The sequence below is a fragment of the Papio anubis genome, chromosome 11 (genome assembly GCF_008728515.1).
Source record: "Papio anubis isolate 15944 chromosome 11, Panubis1.0, whole genome shotgun sequence".
In the NCBI taxonomy this organism is placed as follows: domain Eukaryota; kingdom Metazoa; phylum Chordata; class Mammalia; order Primates; family Cercopithecidae; genus Papio; species Papio anubis.
This window is the reverse complement of record NC_044986.1, coordinates 15,008,363-15,016,333: the sequence shown is the minus strand read 5'-3', so window position 1 is coordinate 15,016,333 and position 7,971 is coordinate 15,008,363. Positions and strand designations below refer to the sequence as shown.

The 7,971-nt window shown below is 42.1% G+C and overlaps 1 long non-coding RNA gene across 1 annotated transcript; it reads left to right on the top strand.

Annotated features, from left to right (window-relative positions):
• Window positions 1-1,088: 1,088 nt before the first annotated feature.
• LOC110744179 lies at window positions 1,089-3,908 on the top strand. The gene is made up of 2 exons (XR_002524468.2): window positions 1,089-2,379; window positions 2,480-3,908. It is a non-coding gene; the product is annotated as an uncharacterized LOC110744179 (long non-coding RNA).
• The last annotated feature ends 4,063 nt before the right edge of the window (window positions 3,909-7,971 follow it).

Below are 7,971 nucleotides of genomic sequence, written 5' to 3'. Positions count from 1 at the left end.
CTCTTGAAACTGTTACAATACACATGGGTTTTCTTTTCTGGCTTTTCTTGTAAGTTGCTGCCTATAAGAAAGGGGGAGAAGAGAGAGAGAATGAGAGAGAGATTGTCTTCCAAAGGTTGTTTTCTTACCCTCTGTTGCTTAAACAATCATTTTCTGTGTTATTGAGGAAAACCCAAAGCTGTCAGCTTCCCTGGACTTCAGGTCTCCAGCAAACTCACCTCCTCCCTCCCTTGGTTTCACCCCCATCTGCTTATAATTTAATGTTCTGTATGTTTTAATCATTTCATTAGGCATGTCCTTATTTTGAAATGCAACTAATTCTTCAGTTCAAACAAACAGCCAGTAATTCTAAAAATGAAACCATTCTTTTCTTTCGGTTAGACATTGGCTTAGAAGAAATATCACACCTATTTTGAGATGGGCGAAAGAACTCAAATGCCACTAGTTTTTTTTAAACCACTGGCTTTTAAAAGTGGAAATGATCTTAGAGATTGCTTCATTTTCTCCACAGATATGGAACTAACTTTTGGGAATGTTTTCTCGTGTCTTTTTGAACAGTTTGTGATAAAGTCATTCTTATTAAGGTTTCTCTTAATACGGATTTGTAAAAATTATGTCATAAAATACTTCATTTCTGTACTCGGTGACAATGGACACGAAAGAGAAAGTGACTCCACTATAGGACTTGTATGCTTATTAATTTATTTTCTTTACAGGAATTTACATTTATTAAGGCAAGGAGAATCATATTTTTCTATAAGGGGAAAGATAGTTTGCAAGGTGTTTCAAGTGATTTTCCCCCTGACACTCAGATTTATTCTATATCAAGAAATGAAGCTTCTGGGCCAGGCGTGGTGGGTCACGCCTGTAATCCCAGCACTTTGGGAGGCCTAGGCAGGCAAATCACCTGAGGTCGGGAGTTCGAGACCAACCTGACCAACATGGAGAAACCCCATCTCTATTAAAAATACAAAATTAGCCAGGCATGGTGGTGCACACCTGTAATCACAGCTACTCAGGAGGCTGAGGCAGGAGATCTACTGAACCTGTGAGGCGGAGGTTGTGGTGAGCTGAGATCACGCCATTGCACTCCAGCCTGGGCAAAAAGAGCAAAACTCCATCTCAAAAGAAAAAAAAAAGCTTCTGAAATTGCAGGAGCGTACAACTGCCCCCTTTATTTACGGGGGATACATTCTTCCAAGACCCCCAGTGGATGCCTGAAACTGCAATAGTACCAAACCCTACATATACTGTGCATGAATTTCTTTTTTTCCTTACCATTCTTGGATAGGCTGGTCCAAGGGCAGTGGTGTTTACAACTAATTGATCACAATCCGTGGGTAGAAGATTCATTCTTACTGTAGATCTTAGCAATGTCAGCATATAATTTTTTTTCTTTCCTTATTAAGTTGATAACTTTCACCTTTTCACTTCAAGGAAGCATTTTATGCCTTCTTTTTCGGCATATGCAAATTGCCAGCATCATTACTCTCATGTTTTGAGGCCATTATATAACAGAATAAGGGTTACTTGAACACAAAGCACTGGGAAACGGTGACAGTCGATGTGATAACTGAGACGGCCAGCGTGTGACTGACGGGAAGGTTCCTTAGACAATGTGGATATGCTGGACAAAGAGAAGATTCCCCTCCCAGGTGGGACAGAGCAAGAGGGTGATTTCAGCACGCAACTGAGAATGACACGCAATTTACAACTTATGAATTGCTTATTTCTGAAATTACTTTCTGGTAATAAAATGTCCTTTCAGTATTTTAGAAGAATGAGTCACATTTCGCACATAGTACTAGACACTTAATAGATGTTTGTTGAAACATTCGTAGATAAGTGGGTAGATACACGCTGACATTTAACGATGTGCCTTATAATTCAGCTTTAAGTGCCAACGTTTATTAACGGTGATGCATAAATACAATAGCACAGATTCTGATATGCCCCTCACTGAAAATTTCCCCCTACTTCCAAAACGTAAACCAGGACCATTTAAGTTTCCGTATAAGGATTGAACTGATAACAACGTAATAGTGAAGTTGTCTTGGACCAATTGTTGGAGGACGCCTTTGGTACCTTTATGGAGAACGGGAAGCCTTTGCGTGTGGCTGACACAAATGGTTGTCACACGCCATCTAGTGGCCATCTGTGAAACTGTGCCTATGCCGTGGGAAAGGCTTTTGGAACGAGCTTGATTGCTCCGAATTTCAGTGCCTATCGGACAGCCAGGGAACATTTGTCCATTTTTAAGGCATTAAACTGAGAAGAACCACTGAGGAAAGCATGCCACGGTCTTTCCCAAAATCCCTGTGTCTTAAGGAACAACCAAGAAGTTAACTGGTCAGGGAAAAGATTTCTTTTGGGATTCAGGTAAGCAAAACCAAGACGCCGTCGGAGACACCCTTGCCTGCAACAGTTGTGGTACAAAGCAAGGTAAGTAGCGTGATAATCACTGCTTTTTGTCCCACAGAAGCCATCGCTGTGTGCAGAAATCCATGACCTGCCCATGACTTCTACAACCCGGAGGACTTGCCTGACATTACTGAAATGCACAGGGGACAGATTCTGTGGCAGGTGCCGCATTTTATCCAGCTCACTCGTGCTAGTTCCTAAGACATCTTAATTCTTACACCTACGCATAATCGTGATATTTTGCCATGAATTACAATATGTTCCACAATTATCGACTATTTTAATTTTTAGCTTTCTAGCCTGGGACTACTATAATAAAAAGAATTAATAAATCCAAAAGTAATAGTGGAAAAAATAAATGTCTCCAGGTTTATTCCTGTAAAGTTAATTAGTTAATACAGAGTGAGGACTCTAAGAGTTTGGGGTTTTTGTTTGCTTTTGTTTTTTGTTTTGTTTTGTTTTGTTTTGTTTTGCGTTAAGTATCAGCATTAAGTATCTTCAAGACAATTCAAAATAAGATGAATCAGATGATAAGTCATTTAGTTGTAAATTTCACAAAAATAATTAAATACACAGTGTCAGACTACAGCGGAACAGTGGGAAGAACCTTCAGTATTTGAGAGTAAACAACCCAAATTAAGATAAGTTGTTTAGGAATCTCACAGACAGGAACATTTTTCTCTCTGGTTTTGCATGGTAGCATGTTTACAGTACTTGAAAAATGTTGCTTTCAAGTCATGTTAACTGCTTCTTAAGACCATCAAATAAGAAATGATATAGCTTATTAGTTCCAAAATAGAAAATCCCATAACATCATTTCCTCTTCATGTTAAGGTTAATTTCCATTATAAATATACCCTTTCAGTATAAAATGCTCAACCTCAAAACATACCAGCTTTTGCCTTTTGAACTATAATCCTGATCCATAAATGGTGATAGAGCTTCAGCTACATCTCAAACATTTATGTTCCACTCTCTTTATCAAAGAGTGATTTATTTTAAGAGAAAAATTTATCAATGTAAGGTGTCTGAAATGTTCATTTTTTTAAAAAAGGCTATAAACAAGTAGCAAGAAGAAGAATATGGTTTTCTATGGGTTACGTTACATATTTTTGATATCCTAAAATATCCTAAAAAATATTTGTAATCCTAAAATATTTCATCACTTTGATGCACTATTCTCAATTTTTAAAAACTCATTGTCTGAAAGTGAGATAGATATTTTAATGATAATATGTAAAAATAAACCAGATGTACGGTCTTGGGTCTCTGTCATTGCCTATATATTTAGATGTCTACCAAAAAAAATCCAGATTTTCTGCTTTTCTTAATCTCAAATGTTCAAAATGACTACATTTTCTAGAATATTTACCTATTGGCTGATTGTTATTGTTGAAAAGGAAATCAAACTAATTTTGGCAATATTGTGCCTTACTACAAATCCTGTTTGTACTATGAGAGTGGAGAAAAATAAAATTTGCAGAATTGCAGTCTCTAGCCATTGGCATTTTCCGGGATTTCTTGTTTTCTATGTATTGAGTCCCCTGTGCATATGGGAAGCTCAGCTGAGGACTAAGGCAAACTATTTTCCCCACAAGCCAACATGTCGCCACTAAAAATATACCTAAAAATAAACATAAATAACATGTAAAAGTGCTCTGTCCTCAACAAAGCAGAAGGGTGAGATAAAGCCGTCTGTAGTTGCCGTGACATTCTGACCAGTCCAGTAGAAATCGCATGATTCTTTAGAATATCTAACTCTCTATCTAACTCTTTCCTCTATCCACTTTGTAGCGATATTGCTGGGATAGCCTGAGACAATTTCAGAGAGGTTTGGGGCTCAGGAAGACATAAATGCAATGCATTGTTTTGCACGATCTGGCTGGAAGGGTGTAGTGCGAAGTAAAATTAAGACCTCCTCCTTTATTGTGAGGCACAGTTGGGCTGTTTGATCTCTAAGTCCTCGGGTAATTGGAGTCTACACAGCCTGTGGATTTGGGTCCTGAGCAGCTCACCCTCATGCCCAAAGCCCACCGCTGACCTGCCTGGGGCACCATTTATCCCCACCCAACCCCCACCAAACACACACACACCAGATTCAGCTTGTATTCAAGGTTCTGCCTTGAACACAGGCATTGTTTCCAAGCTGAGAAAACGATGATGTGGAAATTCTAATGGAAGGAAGACATACTGTTTGTTATCAGGTACACAAAAGTAAACAGAAATGATCCTGGGGTCTAAGCAGCCCCCTGCATTTGGGAGATTCCCTCATCACATTCCACAACCCTCTTTTCAATAACGGTGGTTTTCTGATCCAACTTCACTATCACAGGCTTATTTTTTCACACTGAATTTCCATGCAATCCACCTGTCCACCTTAGATCACTGTGCGCTCGTCCTCCTCTGGGCCTGTGAGGTACCAATGGTTGCTTTACACTCCATTCATTCAACAAATATTTACTGGACACCTACCGTGCGCCAAGCACTCAGCTAGCTGGGAGCCCTGTGGTGAATAGTAGTGACATGCTTCTCAACAAGGATGGCGATAAACTGACCCAGCTTGCCCAGAACGGAAGAGATTTTCAAGACATGGTGCTTTCGGCTTTTAAAGTAGTATAGTCCCGGACAAACGGGGGCAAGTTGGTCACCCTATAATGATTCTAGCACATACTGTCTTCCATGGCTTCTCGTCATCTTAGAAAGAAGTTTGTGCCCCTGTTCACAAAGCAGAGTCCTTCACACGTGTTTTCAGATCTACTATCTAGAAGCTCTGCATGTTTGAGCTAGGCAGAGCTATCGCGGTTAGCCCAGCCACGTGCTTCCTTGCCTTAATCACCATGGGGTAGACCCACGTTTGAGGAGCCTGAAGTTTATACAATCTGAGGGGTGGCGGGGGGCAATGCTGTCTTTAAGAAAAAGAAGACAAAATTATCAATACGGAATACAGAGCCTTGAGGGAGGGAACTTGCAAGACAGGACCCTGAAGCTTAAGCTTCCTTAGCTTCTCCGACAATCCTCCTTTGTTTAAAATAATAATAATGAGCAGTTAACATTAACTCGTTTAATCCTCACAGGTGGGGTCATTATTTCCATTTTACAGATGAGAAACTTGAGGTCCCAGGAATTTGGGTAACTTGTCCTTGGTCATCCACCAAAGTTGGATTTTTTTTCCTTTTTTTTTTTTTTTTTTTTTGAGATAGAGTCTCGCTCTGTCACCCAGGTTGGAGTGCAGTGGCGCGATCTCGTCTCACTGCAAGCTCTGCCTCCAGGGTTGATGCCGTTCTCCTGCTTCAGCCTCCCAAGTAGCTGGGACTACAGGTGCCCACCATCACACCTGGCTAATTGTTTTGTATTTTTAGTAGAGATGGGGTTTCACCGTGTTAGCAAGGATGGTCTTGATCTCCTGACTTCGTGATCTGCCCGTCTCAGCCTCCCAAAGTGCTGGGATTACAAGCGTGAGCCACCACGCCCAGCCTGGAAATGTTGACTGGACAGGGGAAGTAAAGATTCAGCCTGCTGGAGGAAGCAAAACTTGCAAAACACAATCTCCTGCTAGGAATTCAACTAACTCTGTTGGTTTAAAACTCAAATCCTTCAGGAACCAGCCAGTCAAAGTGTGTGGGCCCTGAGAGCTTTTGGGTGGAAGGAAGCTTAGAAGAAGCCTGTGTGTGTGTGGCTCTCAGCAAATGAATGTACCCTGTCCACGTCACACATTTCTCTAGAGAATGATGGGAGTTGTGATCTGTACTTCTGTGTGCATAATGGTTGTACCTGGGTCTCTCCCTGTCCCTGCTCCAGGAAGGCGCTGGATCCTCCCAAGTCCATGGGTGAGCCTGTGAGAGATCGTCTTCTGGCCTTGTTTTTTTTTTTTTTTTTTTTTTTTTAGCACAACCCATTTTCTACTTCTTCACTTCCCTTCTTGGTGCTCAGCCTGTTCCAGCCGCACTGTCAACATGCCTTGGTCCATAGCTCTGGAAGGCACCCACCAAGCAGGGGCAGTGAACAGAAGATGAGGAGGGTACACTTTGACACCTGGGTTGGAAACCCGGCTCCGTGACCTAGGACCAGTCACTTAACTTCTGTGCCTCGGTTTCCCCATTCTGTCGACTGGGGATGATGAGAGTATATGTCTCACTGGGTTGTAGTGAGGAATGAATGAGGAAGTACAAATGCTGTGCCTAAAGCAGGGCGTGGTGCACAGTAGTACGATAAGTGTCATTATTATCATCATCCAATTATCATGATTTCTGGCAAGTGGGCACTTCCGTTCAGAAATCTCAGTGAGGAGACAGGACGGTACAAGAATACAGGCTGAGCATTTGAATGGCCATTTCCATTGAGAATCAACGGTGACTTATTTTGCAAGTCCCCATCCCCTCAATTGTCTCCCATCGAAGTGGGCTCATGGTTTAGTCCGTCTGTCCATGGGCCCCATGCTTTCCCTAGAAATGACGCATGAAATAGCACCTCTTAGGCTCACATCAATTGCTAATTAAAATGGCGTTACTCCTTAATAGGTTGCAAAGCAGGACTCTCATTTCCCCACTGTGCATTTCCGAAGGCCGGACCCGGGCATCGACCCACCTGGGGTGACTGAGGCTCTCGGGAGAGGGAAACTGGGCGTAGGACAATAAGTTAGGCAACTTCAGAATCTGCACATTGTTCTTGACAAATAACAATATAATAAAGCCAGAAACGTGCTTGCACCCATCAGTCACAGGTGCTGATAATAGTTCACCTAATTACTTCATTATTTTTTGCCACTCCACAGAGCAGTTTGTATTTACAATCCTGTATATGGTTCTATTACTACCACTTATTGTGACGATTCCAGCAATTCCGAGGAGTCTCGGAGGAACTAAACAAGTAGAATCTTGTTTTTCTTGATTTCCCCTGGGGGGTGGGAGGTGGGAGGAGGTAGAGAGAGGAGGGGTTCAGAGGAAAAGCATCCAGACAGCATCAACCCACAATTGCTCATCTCGGATGAGTGATAAATGATGGGTGATTTTTGAAACGCTAGAATTTTCAAACAAAACAAACATATCCTAGCCTATTAGTTACCAGGCAAGCCTATAACACAGTAAGAAAGGGAGAAAGACAGGGTTGGGCTGCCCTGGGCCGGCACCCATGCTGGAGAAGTGACCAGGACCCTGGCTTGGCATCATTACGTTGGAAGCCGAGCTGGAAACCATCCCTAGGGACTTGTCCTAATGAACACGGGCCATAAATTAACAAAGTTGGGTGGGAAAAACATTGTGAATTTTAGTCACTTGAGCATCGGTAAATCTGCTAGAAGTCAGGGCTGATTGCTTTTAGCTTGTTAAAATGTTGATTGTTTATAAATTACGTTTTCCCTTGAAAAAGCAGGCACCTCTCAGCGGCTCCTTGCCACTGGTCCCTTGCTGGGTGCTTCCCACCAGGGACAAAGGCTGCCTGCTGTTCGCTGATCTAATTGGTGCAGCTCTGGACTCTGCAGCCCCCTTGCTGCACTCTGCCCCTTCTCTCCCTTCTACATTTTGAAATCTTTCTTAAACCCAGTCCTCCTACCAG